General features: G+C 37.4%; 1 long non-coding RNA gene across 5 annotated transcripts; it reads left to right on the top strand.

Moving 5' to 3' along the window:
- Positions 1-211: 211 nt before the first annotated feature.
- On the top strand, positions 212-6,252 carry LOC131054718 (uncharacterized). Of its 5 annotated transcripts, XR_009108023.2 has the most exons (4): positions 244-897; positions 1,768-1,889; positions 4,436-5,740; positions 5,866-6,252. It is a non-coding gene; the product is annotated as an uncharacterized LOC131054718 (long non-coding RNA). The 5 variants fall into 5 exon arrangements; XR_009108020.2 differs by lacking the exon at positions 1,768-1,889 and having other exon boundaries at positions 247-897; positions 5,866-6,247; XR_009108024.2 differs by lacking the exons at positions 4,436-5,740; positions 5,866-6,252 and adding an exon at positions 2,858-3,217 and having other exon boundaries at positions 248-897.
- Positions 6,253-14,968: the final 8,716 nt, after the last annotated feature.

The raw sequence follows: 14,968 nt of genomic DNA, 5'->3' as shown, positions 1-14,968 counted from the left end.
AACAATAAATTTTTTTGAAGGCAAGTACTCCCCACTATGTGACACTTGTTATATTTTAAATTGATTCCCCTGACCAAAAAAAAAAAATCTTATTCTTAAAAATTTACAAATGTCTATAGATATAGAAATCGTCATTGCATGCATATACAGTTGTCAATTATAGAAATCACCCTTTTGCATGCATATACAGTTGTCAATTATAGAAATCACCCCTTTGCATGCATCTATTACAGTTGTCAATTCCCTCCGAATTCACGGAGGCAGTTTTAGGTTTAATTTATGTGCTAGGTTAGCTGTACATGTGCAAAGATCGCCACCTATAAAATTTGATACATTCATCTACACACAACCCTAGTTTTGAACACATGGGAAAAAGGAGGGAATGAGCCGGTAGCCTGCCACGTGGTATGAAGTGCGACAGCCCATTCTACGGAATTGTTTTCTTCCCCAATATGGCCCATCACCTTCCTCTTCTTCGTTCGCATTCAGCGCAAGGAAAAGGCACCCTAAACTGGCATTCTTTCTTGTTTTTTCAATAAACATAGCTGGTGGCAATCCTCATTCCACCCCCAAAAATAGCAGGTAAAAATGCCTATTAAACTCCTGTTTTGCGTAGCCCTACCGAGTTTTACCAGCAGCAGAAGCATTTGTAGCAGCAGATATGGAGTGGGCAGAGATTTTACAGCAGAAGAAATGGAAGCAGCAGATGCTCTGTTAAGGCTTTGTCGTTTGGGTTGCATTTTTGTTCAGTGGGCAGTCAAAAAGAGGCTGTAGTGATGCTGCATTATCTACCAATCCAAATTGGTGAACAAAAGTCCCTTGACGACGCTTGGTTTATCTTGGAGTGCAAGTGATGAATTTTATGAGAGGGTAGGTGGGTTAGACCTGTCGTCAAAGGTAAGTGGGTCTTTATGTTCGGTTTTTCTTAATTTTTAAACGAGGATAATTTGTTTAGGGTGATTTTAGTTGTCTATAAGGGTTTTGGGTGTTGTCTGAATGGTATATTTTGTAATTTTTAAAAAGGTTTTTGAATTAGTATTTTAAGATATGGGTTTGAGGTTTTTCTTAATTATTGAATTGGGTTTATAGAAAAAAATGGTGGACAAACTCAACTCAATAATATTTCATATCTTAAAATGACTTGAGACTAATTCAAATTCTTGAAGAAACTACAAAACATGCAATTCAGATCACATTCTAAACCCGTTATAAACAACTCAGATCATCCACAACTCATTATTGTCATAAAAAAATATAAAAAAAATTCGAACAACCTCACTGCTAAAACTATGAATCATAGTTTTAGCAATCATAAAGACCCACTTATCTTTGAAGATGATTTGCTTTCTCATCAAAATCGTCACTTTCACTCCATGATAAACCAAATGCTGTCAAGTGATTTCTGTTGGCCACTTTGAATTTAGTTCCAATAAATTGTTCAGAAAAAACCTCTCATGGACTGTGGAAATACAATATTTATGAATATATATGCTTGTTTACATATATATACTCTATATTAATAAATGAATATAGACCTCAACACACCTTTATTAGTTATACATGTCTGCATGCCTCTGACTGTATATATATACTTTCGAGTAAGAAAATGAACTTCTTTACAAGCTTTTTTTGCACGCACTTGCATTTATACATGCACTTTTTTTTATGTACAGACTTTTGTGTTCATGTCTGCATGAAATGTTTCTCTCGTGTTAGAAAGGTAAGAGATCTTGTACATGACTAAAATATAGGTTTTGATGAATACAGAGACCTATGGAAGGGCTATTCTGTACTGCATTAAAATTTCAGATGTCAAATTTGATGTGTGCAAAACATTTCAGAGCTCTATGATTAGAATCTATAAATACAAGTGGATTAGTCAAACGCAGGTTGGTTTATTGATAAAACTTTCAAATTATTCAGTTTAATAGAAATTCTTCTGAGTTTCTGCCTGCCCTTTCAAATAATTTAGAATAAAAAGTGTTGATGCACTGTATCTTACAGCCCAAGGGAGTCACTGAGAAGACCCTGATGCTCAGAGATCTTGTTGATGAATAGGTTAATCACTAGAATTATTGTGTACTTTAGTTAATAGTGAAGCAGTCCTTGAAGAATTTGAAAAGTTGGCAATGGATTCATAATGAAATGATCCCTCCATTACTTGTGTGTTTCCAAGTCTATTGTATCAATCTTTGTCCAAGTTTTCAATACTTTCTCAAGGGCAGATGTCAAATCCATTTGCTACCTCTTAATTCTAGTAGTTTTAGGGTTTACACAAATGACCTAGGTGGCTAGCCATGCTCTTAGAACTACAAACCAATATAGCAGTTGAAAAAAATTGAAGGAAACATTTGCAGCAAAGCAACATTCTAGATTTATTTTTTCAATTGTAAGTTTGTATATTACTAAGTAGTTTGATTTTATGTGAACCGTTATCTCTATGTGATGCGACTCGTTACTCAGCATTAACAAATTATTTGAGATTTCTCTTCCTAGGATTTGTTTCTCTAATGATGGATAAGGAATATTAATTTATGTAATTAAACATTTGTTACGGGTAGTTGTAGGTTTCAGTTATATTCCTACATCTATATATACACCAATTTCTTTAGAATGCAATGGAATTATTTGTAGTTTGATATATCTTCTATTTTGCATTATGTAGATTTTTTAGTTTTATTACTATTTTTATATTCATTCAATTGATATCAAAGCCCAGATTAAAATGTCCTAAGAAGATCAAATTGCTGTTGAAGACGGCATTTTATCTCTCTATAAAAAGGCAGTAATTCTTGTGGAATTTCATGGAAGGGTTGATTGGATTTGAAAATTCATAAATCCTCCATCCAATTTGCAGGATTGATGAGAGAGTTGCTGAGTTTTGATTGACAGAGAGAGGGTGAGCAACAAAAGTCTTCGAAGGAAGCAAGTTGCTGTTAAATTTTATCACAGCCTCCTGCATAGGGAGAAGAGGCTTTTGTTTCTAAATAAAAGAATTGTAGCTGCTAATCTGTTGCTAAGACTGCACAATTTAGGGAGAGGTTGTTGTATTTGGCATTGTGCAGAGGAATTGCTAGGATAAAATCAGAATCATTCATTGAAAGAAGACATTTGTTGGTTGCATGGAAGAATTGAGAGGAGTGCAGATATGAGATAAGGAAATAGACTAAAGTTTAATATGATCACTGTTTAAAGAATAAAGTAATTTTTTACAATAGCCAGCAGATTTCTTCATTCATTGTCCTTTGCAGATTATTTAATAAGGGTAATTGTTGTTATAAGGTTTTTTTTTGGTGTGCTAAGAAGAAACAAGTGTTTCTAAGAAGTTTTCTTTGGGATTATTGATGAAGCCTACATAATGGGATCTACTATGTATGCAGATGACATTTTATTTCTACATATAAAATTTGACAATTCAAAAGATGCAAATCAAATAGCAGAATGTTGGAGGCTTTTTCAGCCTACTTCTATGCAATTTTGTTGTCAATATATTTTTCTATGACAAGAAATAGACAAGTTCTAAGATCAGACAATTGATGCCTTAGGATAAAGGAAATATGTTGAACAAGATGCTTCTTCTAGCACTTCAACATAACAAGTGAATGAAAAACCTATCGTAAGAGTTTGGGAGTCGCAAAAAATAAACAAAGAAAAATGCGTTCCAAAGTATTCCAAGCCTATCAAATTTGTATCTGGAGAGCTTATTAATGCATGTCAAGTTGAGTCTTCGTTGTGGTTGTCACGACCAAACGTCAGTTTCATGTTTTGATCTGCACTCCTGTTCATTATGTGGTCAACGTACGCATGGTTCTTTTCATTATTTTCAGAATAAAGTGCAAAAACCTATGTTATGTGTTAATAATCCTTTGTTTGAAGCAGTCCCAGGGGAGACATCAGATGGGTCTTTAGATACTACAGTTGTGACATCTTTGACAGAGATTGACTCAGATGCTCCAAACAAGTTTATGTTGAGTGTTGTTGAAACTCCTGTTGATGATGATAATGTTGTTCATGATGACAAAGGATTTTGGTAATATTGTTGGTGATAAAAATGATGTTGGCACTACCATTGCTGATGATAAGATTGATTTTGCTTGAGTTTTATGGATCCCCTCTATGTTCAAGATGTCTTTGATTTAAATTTTTATGATTTGTTTTCATGGTGTTGATGTAGTTGTTATTCTAAAGGGGATGTTTATTGACAAGTGTCTCACAAATTCAAGTGGAAATTTCACAGAGATGGCTGGTGTGTGTTTCAGATGTTTTGCAGATTTGTTGATACTATGGCATTGTTGGTTTATTTGAGATTTTGTATAAGTTGTTGGTGAAAGCTTTGGATATTGTTTGGTCCTAAAATCTACAGGTTTGTGGTTGGATTGTAAGACAGGTCTCATGATTATTGATATCTAATTTGATGAAGATTTTGATATTGCAGGCTTTAGATTTTGGGCATTGTAGATAAAGAAGAGATGGCCATGCATGGTTATGATTGGAGTGAGCACCAGCAGAGTGACTCATGATGATCAATTGTCATCTTATTGGAGTGAGCATCAGCAGAGTGATTCATGATGGTCAACTATAGATTGATCATCTTTGATTGGAGACAGCACCAGGAGGGTGACACATGATGGTCACCTGTAGGTAGATTGCAGAGTGACTGCAGCAATGATTGGAGAGTGCGGATTCACCGTTTTTGGGAGATGGCTAGGGAGAGGCCCTAAGTGCTGCAACACATATTTTGAAGAATTTCTTCAAAATGTTCATTATGAGGGAGAGAGGATAGAATAATGACCTTTTTTCCAAATTAAAAATTAATGACCTTTTTGCTAATGTTCATTATGGGAGAGAATGAAGGATAATAAACATTAATTTATGCAATTAGTTAGTTGCTAAGTTACCAGTTCCTGTTCCGATCATAAATGTAATATCATATTCATAATTTGAAAAAAAGATAATATTCAAGTTTCAAGTTTCAACTGATTCAAGTTTCAAAATGTTAAAATAAGATTAAAAAAATTGTTTCTTAATTGTTTTTCTTTGTTATCTAACCCGTGGGCCCCGTTTTTGGGAACCCACGGGCTTGGGTTCACCCAGTGCCCACAGGGAACCCAGCCGCCGGGCAGGACCCTTTCGGCAAGAACTGGTAATTGAGGTTAGTTGTTTATGGGTAGTTATAGGTTTTAATTATATTAAAATAAATCTATATATACAACAATAGATTTTAATTGAGGTTAGTTGTTTATGGGTAGTTATAGGTTTTAATTATATTAAAATAAATCTATATATACAACAATAGATTTTAAGAATGCAATAGAATAATTTTAAGGTTGATATATCCTCTATTATGCATTATGCGGATGTTTTAGTTTTATTACTGTTTTTATATCCCTTCTTGTAAAATGTCTAAAAAACATTGGGTTTGTATCTGGCTTGAGGCCCTCATCAAAAGCAGATGCTAAAGAATGCCATTAATGGCTAACACTGCAAATATGTTTCTTGAGTTCCACTGCAATTTATTACTTAAGAGTTTTACTGCCAGGTATAATCGGTTTAAGACATTTATGTGGGTCCATGTATCCCGCTGTATTATGTATGGATTCTTATTGTTGTTTGAAATTATTTCTAAGGCTAACGAGGAGGGTAAACCTAGAGCTAGTTACTTAGTCCTCCAGAAGCATTTTCTCTACCATACATCAGATGAAGAAGCAGATATGAGCTGATAGACATGAATATGTAAAAGGTACTTAATGTGGGTATAATCATTGGTTTATTCAATTAACAATGAATGACTGCACCAAAAATAGCTTAGACAATTTCTGTTCTTTTCTAAGAGAGTTCTGAACTGCACACTCTTGTTTTCTGCAGGAAAGATTTGAGTCAAACAATATGAATCTAGAGCTGTTCTCTGCAAATCTTCTCTTCCTATCTAATTCAAGGAAAGTGACAAGTTCCATAGGGAAGGAAGAGACCAAAGCATTCTTACGTGTAGAATGGGAAGGCAACCTGTAAGTTTAGCCTTGACTAACAGCAGGCGAGAAAGAAAATGCAAATTTTCAAGGAGGTGGCTCAAGTGCATCAGCACTAATGGGAAGCTGTGGGGATGTGAAAAAGATCCAGAACAAGGTGGAAATAGCTGTCCAGTTTTTAGGATGCACAAATGTATAAGTTACTCTCATACATCATAAGGTGGATCGTAGGGGCTGGATAGCCACTTCCGAACAAGACATCAAAGCAAAAAGATACAACAGAACAGTAAATAGTTAAAAAGGAATATAAAAAAAGAGAAAATATTAAATAGCATGCAAGGAAATAAATTGGTAAGCAGATTGCTATATAAAGATTTGAAATAAAAATTTGAAAGCATTTTACTCTAAAATAATTTAAGAGAAACTAAATATTTACTTTACAATGACGTATATAAAAGAAAAGAGATATATATTCAAACACTAGTATCATTATCATGGACAATCCCTTCAATAGCCCTTTTTACATAATACAACAGATTTAAACATAAACTTTCATTTCAAATAATTCAATTGTTTAATTTAATTATCAGATAAAAAGTTATATATCATAAAAGAAACTTGCATTTCTGCAGACATTTTATCAAATATCTTTATACAATTTTAACATCTCATAAAATTCCCTAATCCTTCCTTCATGTTGATGGACATGCATACCATATCATGAAATTATCCTTTCCACACAAGTGTGGAATCTCCCTCTTGTCAAATGCATTAACTTAAAAAGCTTAAATAATTAAAAAAAATGTTAAAAAAATAGTTTGAAACCCTCAGCAGACTATGAAAGGCCATGGTCCTTTGGAGACTGACACCAATAGACTGCATAATCCTTGTTATGACTGTTTTGTGTATCCATCAATGTATCTAGTTTTGTAGGGTTATAACCATAATATCTATCAGAAGATAACTAAAACATAGAAGCATATGAATAATGATATTTTTTCAAACAAATTCATATATAATTTTTTTTTTAAATTAATGAAAAACCACATCTTATTCTGAACTTGAAATTTTTTAAAATTATTCTCATGAAAGATAACTTAATTGCTAATAAAAAATAAAACAAATCATAAGTAGCCCAATTATTTTGTTTAAAGAATGGCCTTTATATCTTCAATAGTTTTACAAAAGAAACACATCTTCCAATCTAATTAACATAGAATATTAGTGAATTTAAATAATATGTTTAAACATGATCTTGTGGTTGATTTAGTTAAAATTAAAAGATAATTAAAAACTTGATGTTTATGAAGTAAACTCCACATTTTTATGTCTAATAGCAAAAACGTGTGTCAATAAAAACTAGAAGCATTTAATTTGATGTGGTTGTGACACTTAAATGCATGAAAAGAAAAGTAAAAAATATTATTATTCTTTAAATATAATTTTATTCATTTCTTTTTCCATGCTTTCAATTAACTAATTTTTAATTATTTAATGCTACTAATCAATCAATTTGTCTATCTCCATCATGCAATTAGTTAACTTCGTAATTATTTCAATCTAATATTAAAACTACCATATCCATCTTTAGAGGAATATAATAGATAGAGTACGTCGAAAGATATCATATTTGTTTATTATTTCACTTAAAAAATTATTAGATTATTATATTGTAATTAATATTAAATTATTTTTATATTTCTATGAAAACTAAAAATTTAATTTTTTTTTTGAATAAAGGGGTAAAATTTTTATTGAAAACTAGACACAAGAATTACAAAGAGAACCAAAGCCTCGAGGCCCCAAAAAAGAACCACAAAACCAACCCCAGATCAACCAGCTTCATAACTATCCATGTCCTCAACAAAAATCTTGTGCAGGTCCTGACAATAATCTAAGGAGAGATGCTACCAACCTTCAATTTTCCAATCACTACCATGTTCTGAGGCCAACTTAGCCAGGCAATTAGCTACTCTATTCCATTCACGAGGAATGTGGATGAAAGACACCTGCTCCATTAAAGAGCTAATTTGAAGAATCTGCTGAACAACAATCCTTGCCAACTGCCACTAAATCCCACACACCTTTTGCTCAGTCAACAAGTTAACAACAATTTGTGAATCCGATTCGCAAATAACCTTCCTTCGTCCCAGCTCCTAAGCACGTTCTAGGACATAGAGAATCACAAATCCCTCCATAAAATTATTAGACTGCCACCCTTTATGCACCGAAAAGAGGAAAACCACCTCTCCCAAACTATTCCTACCAACCCCACCAACTCTAGCAGGGCCTGGGTTACCCCTACAGGAGCCATTAGTGTTAATCTTGATAAACTCATCCTGAGGATGTATCCACCTTCCCACCCTTTGAACCTTCTTCATAGCAGGTCTACCTCTTATGTCACAAGCGGAGGCGGGAGACAACTCCTGCAAACCAAACCTACTCAAAATCTCCGCCTCTTCTCGCTTCCATCGTCTCCTGGATCATAACAATGATTCTATTCCACACTTGCTGAACTACCAATCTAACCTCACGAAAGATCCTCCCGTTCCTCTTGAGCCAGATCTGCTAAAGAATGAAAATGGGCCCAATATACCAGACAGTCTGGAGGAAGGAGGACAGGATAGGAGGTCTGCCCAAGTTGCTCCAAAATTCCACTAGAGAATTCGCGTGAACACAAGGGTGCCTCCACACCCCCCACCACTAGTGCCAAATAAGCATAGAGAAGGGACATCTGAAGAATAGGTGTGAGGAATCTTCTTCCCCATTACCACACAAAACACAAATAGAAGGCCCCAAGAATCCCTGCTTGCGGATGTTGTCCCAAGTTAAGCATCTATTCAAAGCCAAAGTCCAAGCAAAGCAGTTACACTTCGACCAAGAAAAATTATTCCACACTTGTTTCCACTAGTGCACCTCTCTTCCCTCTAGTCTTCAGTTCAATAGTTCCCGGTATCCACTAGCCACAGTAAAGATGCCCTTAGGATTTGGATACCAAGCAAGTCCATCCCTACCCTTGAGGGAACTACAGTGCCTACTCGCCAGAATGCCATCTAACTCTACACACTCTTCCTTTGTCCCAGCAACCGACCACTCATTAGGAGTCTTCCACCGTTCCAAATCCAGCCACCCACACCTATAAACAACCTTGAAGTCACTCACCCTTGACCACCCTACCTCCAAAAACCTCTGACACAAATTCCCAAGGTTAGGAAACCGGTCAAGGATGGGGGGGTATCCATCCCAAGAATCATTCCAGAAAAGGACCTCTTCCCCCCTCCTACAAATCCAAAAGAGTCCTGCCTTAATGAGAGAAGCCCCTCCTTGAGAGTATACAAGATCGTTGAACCTTTTCCCTCAAGTGGATATCTAGGGATTTCCTCCATCGGGATCCTCTACATATATTTGTTGGCCAAAATCCTAGCCTAGCCTCGATCTTGCTCAACACACCACCTCCAGTACAATTTATCCGCTAGAGCTTCCCCAAATAAAATAGACTACCTTAAACCAAGCCCCCCCGACTGCTTCAAGCTACACACCAAGTCCCAATTGACAAGACTCCATTTGGAAGAGGACAGATTGCCTGCCCATAAGAATTGCCTGGCTAGGGAGTCCAAACCCTTCAAGAAACACTTAGGAGCCACTTGAAGCATACATCAATAAATCGGAAGAACCTGAACCACCGACTAAATCAGTTGAACCCTCCCAGCAAAGGATAACCACCTGTGAGTCCAGTGTGTAACCTTCATGCGAAATTTATCCAAGGTACCCTGCCATGACTCCCTAGGAGGGTTATGAGGAGAAATAGGGATACCCAAATAAGTCAAGGGCAGAGAGCCAACTTGGAATCTCAAGATAAGAGCAATCCTCCTTTGAATAGTTCCAGGATTGTTGAAAAAGAGGATAGAGGATTTATCCTCATTGATCATCTGGCCTGAAGCCGCAAGATAAACATCCAAGACCTTATGCAAATTAGTAGCTTCTCTAATCCGAGCACGTCCCATAAGGGTCGTGTCATCAACAAACTACAAATGAGATTGCGGCTGCAAGTCATTACCACAACTCCAGCCCTGAATAATACCCATACCCACATTATACTTAATCAGACTCCCCAGACCCTCAGCCAGAAGAATAAATAAATAAGGGGAGAGGGGTCCCCCTGGCGAAGACCCCTAGAAGCACCAAACAACTCACTATGATCTCCATTGATTAGCACACAGAAAGAAGTCAACGTAACACAACTCATAACCCATTGGATCCATTCATTAGCAAAGCCAAAAGCCTTGAGGATCTTCTGGAGGAAGGACCATAGAACTCTATCGTAAGCCTTAACCATATCTAGCTTGATAAACATAGCCTTTTCCTTGGAGGTTGCCATAGAATGAATGGTCTTCGTAGCAATGATCACACCATCCAAACTTTGGCGTCCTTCCACAAACCCACTCTGCTCCTCAAAAATAACATCCCCCAGACACTTCTTCAACCTATCTGTTATCAGCTTAGAGATGATCTTATAAATCACATTGCAAAGAGACATAGGGCCGAACTGGCCTAACCTGTCGGCCCCATCACACTTGGGGATTAGAGCAATGAAGGTCACATTCAAAGCCCGAAACATCTGCTTATTCTTCTGAGACTCCTGGACTACTTTCAATAAGTCCAATTTGATAATATCCCAAAACTCTTGAAAGAATACAATCAGGAACCCATCCGATCTAGGAGATTTTCCTTTCCTCATGTGAAAAACAATCCTCTCAAGTTCTTCCAGCAAAATAGGACCCAAAAGCTGCCCATTCATCTCCCCGGTGACAAGAGAAGGAATGCAAGCAAGAACCTGATTCTCCTCCATCGATTCCCCTTGAGAGTCCTCACTGAAGAGGGACAAGAAATACTATAATGACTCCCTAGAGATCTCCTACAAGGATAAACACTGTTCTCTATCATTGACCAGAATAGGGATGGAATTTCCATGTCTACTTGCTTTCACTGAGTTGAAAAAGAAAGCAGTGTTCTTATCCCCTGCCTGAAGCCAATCAATACGAGCTCTCTGTTTCCAGTATATTTCTTCCCTAAGCTCCCACTCCTCTACAACCTTGACAACCCTGCCTTCCTCCCTAAGCAAGGCCTTAGACAAACCATGCTCTCTGATTTCACTGGTGATGCCATTCATCACAATTTGAGCATCTTTCTTAGCTTGAAAAATGTTCCTGAAACCCTGACGATTCCACTATTTAAGCTAAAACTTAACAAATTGCAACTGCTTGGCAAAAGTTTACATAGCAGTGCCAAAGGCTGACCTCCCTTTCCTCCACCACTCCGCTACAAGAGGCTACAAAGCAAGATTCCGTAGCCACATAAGTTGGAATTTGAATGAAGGAGAGTGAGCGACCTGAGCCGAAGAGGAAACCAGCTTGATGGGCCAGTGGTTTGACCCTCTCCATTCAAGAATTTTAGAACTTGTGGTCCACCCCCCACCAATCCAAAAAATAGAAACTAAAAATGATCTAACCTCTCCACAATCCAATACTCCCCCACCCTCCTATTGTTCCAAGTGAACAAACCATTACCAGGCTTAACGTCAACAAGATGCAATGATGATATACTATCCTGAAAAAGGATAGAAGAAGGTTCCAAACACATAACACCCCCCTTCTTCTTGCTCAACTCAAGGATGACATTGAAATCTCCCACCATAATCCAAGGATGAAAAGGGACCAGCCTTCGCATACAAGAAATATGAGACCATAAGTTCTGCTTACCTTGAAGATCAGTAGGGGCATAGATGTTAGAAAACAAGATGAATCCCCCAGTCTCAAGACTAGAGACAATCCCAAATAACGAAGATCTGGAGGCAACCCACCAGATAGGGCGAAACCTTAAAGGGTTCCAAAGATAGGCCACCCCTCCAGAGGATCCCGCTGCCCCAATACACTGACATTCGCCTCGTCCCCACAATTTCGGCACTAGACCCATCATACTCTCCACTGAGAGTTTAGTTTCTTGCAAGAATAGGACATTAGGTGAATGATTCCTAATCAAATCCTGAACAACTTTTTGTCTAGGGCCACTGTTCAAGCCCCTCACATTCCATGAAAGAACAATCATTTTGGAGGATTGGAAAAGTGAGAATCCAGAGTCTTTACTGACCCTGAATCAACCAAATTCTTTCCCATCAATTTGATCTTATCCAAATCCTTCTTTCTGTCGACCTTTGAGTTCTTCTCCAAAGCACTTTTCTTAATATCATTTTGATGAAGACCAAGGTGAACAGAGGCTTATTACTTTTACCCCCAGCCAGATACAATTTTAGAGCTATCGAAGAACCCTCCCCCCCAACCAAATTCACCTCCAAACCAGAAGTGAGTCCCAACTGGACCCCTACTGGCTGATCCATCTCCATATGCTAGCTTCCAACCACTTGCAGAGCCTGGGAAGGGTCCTCAATCACTCTTTGTGGAGCCCCCCTGAAGCACCTTGGTCCAAAGGGGTTAACCTTGGGTTCACCTCTTGCTGGCTAAGGTCATCCAAGGCCTCAAATCTATTAAAGGTATCCTCCTCCTGTCTCTCTGTAAGGGCCTCTTTTGTCCTTGATTCCTGTTCTTTGTCTTAACTGAGACAAAACCATTAGCACCCACACCCTCAACCGTCGTAGCAGATTTTCCTTTATCAACTCCGTCTAGGCTGTGGGTCGACCTCTGAGGTTGGCGTTCCACTGGTTTATATCTAGGGCACTTGCGCTGTAAATGTCCATACTCATGACACATACGACACCGAAATGGTAAAGTCTCATAATCTAACTGCTCAACCCATGAATAAGAGCCCACACACATATCTATAGCATCTGGTATAGGTCTACTAAGATCAATTTCAACATAGATACACACAAAGGTCATTACCTTTCTCCCCAGGGTTTGTGTTGAAGATCCCACTGGCTTCCCAAGCAATGCAACAAGCATCCGGAGCACATCCTCTCAACAACATTCCACTGGAAAGCATGGTAAACGAACCCATACTGGAACCCTATTCGGGAGCTCCTCCGAAGGGTTAAACCCCACATGCCAAGGTTTGATGAACAACCCCACCTGGTTGTAAAAATACGGGCCTCCTTCAAAAAACCTATTGCGATCCTCCATGCTGTTGAAAGTAACCATAAAGTAGTTGTTTGCTAGCAACATAATCACCATTTCCTCTTCTGAAGCCCAAGTCTTTTGCGCCCAGTTTTCCAAAAACTGCAAGGAAACCCTCATTCCCAAAAACTTGCAATATAGCGAGTATTTTGAAAAGTACTCAACGTCTTCAACTATCATCTCTGGAGGAATAACCAGCCTTGGCCTCTCACTGCATCTCTCCAAGAAACCATTAACCTTCATAATGCGAGAGCTACCAGCACTACCAGACCCTGAATCTGAGGAAAAAAGTTTATTGTTAAAAGTCTTCATGCTCTGGGATGGGGATTTTGAGCCCACCGCAACACGAAAAATCCATGGTGAGTGGTACCTTTGAGGCCTCATCGCCAATACTCGACATTAGACCTCAAGAAGAAAGGAATCCACACCCCAAAGGGGCCCGCTAGAATGTACGACACCCAAGACCCCACCCCTCCCAAGCACCACCGAGATGGAGATCCAACCAAGGCCCCTAGCCCCACTGGAAACCCTTAGCCTATAGAAAAAAATCCTAGGCTACACAGCCTGCACCCTCCCGCAAACTACCGCACGACTCCCCACTCCCTCGACTACTCCTCGCTCTGTGTAGTCCTCCACTGCCCACCCCTGACACCCTGCATGCACAATCATTCACAAGCTAGGGTATCGGTGCCCTAGCTCGGCCCTCTGCAACCTCCCGCCTGCTCGACTCCATCAATTCCGAAAACTAAAAATCTATTAAGCCTGCATTATTATTTTTATATTATCATATCAATATATTATTATTATAATATCAGATTGAAATAATTACAAAGTTAACTAATTACATGATGGTAAACTTTTTAACGTGATTGATGATGCTAACACGACACATCATTCGATACCACGTAGATGATATTTTGACCTTGCACTTTACCATTGGAAGCTCTCACCAATCAAGCTAGGCCCCCAACCCTAATAATAATTTAATATTAATTAAAATATAATAATATAATAAAATTTTAAGTGGAATAATCAACAAATATGATATCTTTTAGCATACTTTACCTATATTCCTCATAGATAGGCTAGTCTTTTAACAAAAAATGACAATTCATTTAACCCCTAGAATTGGTCCAAGGTGACTTTATGGAACTTTTATATGTCTTTTCCTTGAGTGAGTCTTTGTATGCCCCAACTTTTATTGAGGACTATATTAAGATGCTTTTGGCATATTATCAAAACATTATTTTTAAATTTAGGAAATTTAAACTTCATGACAAAAATAATTGAATCTAAGATTGATTTAGGAAAAATAATGCAACAACATATATAGGTAAACAATTTCATGATTCTTTACCTTATGTCTCTTTAATAAAATTTTTGAGAGAAAGAAAAAGAAACCATTTTATAAATAGTCAGATCTATGATGCATTCAACCAATGCACCTAAAATGTGTTATGACTATATACAACTATGAACATATATTAAATAGAGTGCTTCAAAGGCATTAGATATTTCAATACCTCTAGAAATATGGGCAAAAAAGAGATCAAATGTTTCTTACAAGAATTTTTTATAAATAATGTTTCTATTTTTGTTTCCAAAACTAAAAGGAAGAAATTTGATATAACTTCTTATATTTGTGTAGGATGTGAAGGAAAGATAAAAGGTATTAAGCTATATGATCATTCAAAAAGGGGTTATCATACTAAGTTTTCACTATCCTTAACAACATTGTTAACTCTTACATCATCTATGTTTTGTGTGTAACTAGTAAGTGGGTAGCACATCAACATACATCAACATGTTTAGTTTGTCTTCATATGTGTCCAATATCTAGCCATGTCTACTCCACATGGATTTTGCAATAAATTG

This window comes from Cryptomeria japonica, chromosome 5 (genome assembly GCF_030272615.1).
Source record: "Cryptomeria japonica chromosome 5, Sugi_1.0, whole genome shotgun sequence".
Lineage (NCBI taxonomy): Eukaryota > Viridiplantae > Streptophyta > Pinopsida > Cupressales > Cupressaceae > Cryptomeria > Cryptomeria japonica.
Note: the sequence above shows the minus strand (reverse complement) of the source record. Positions and strands in the feature narration are given on the sequence as shown.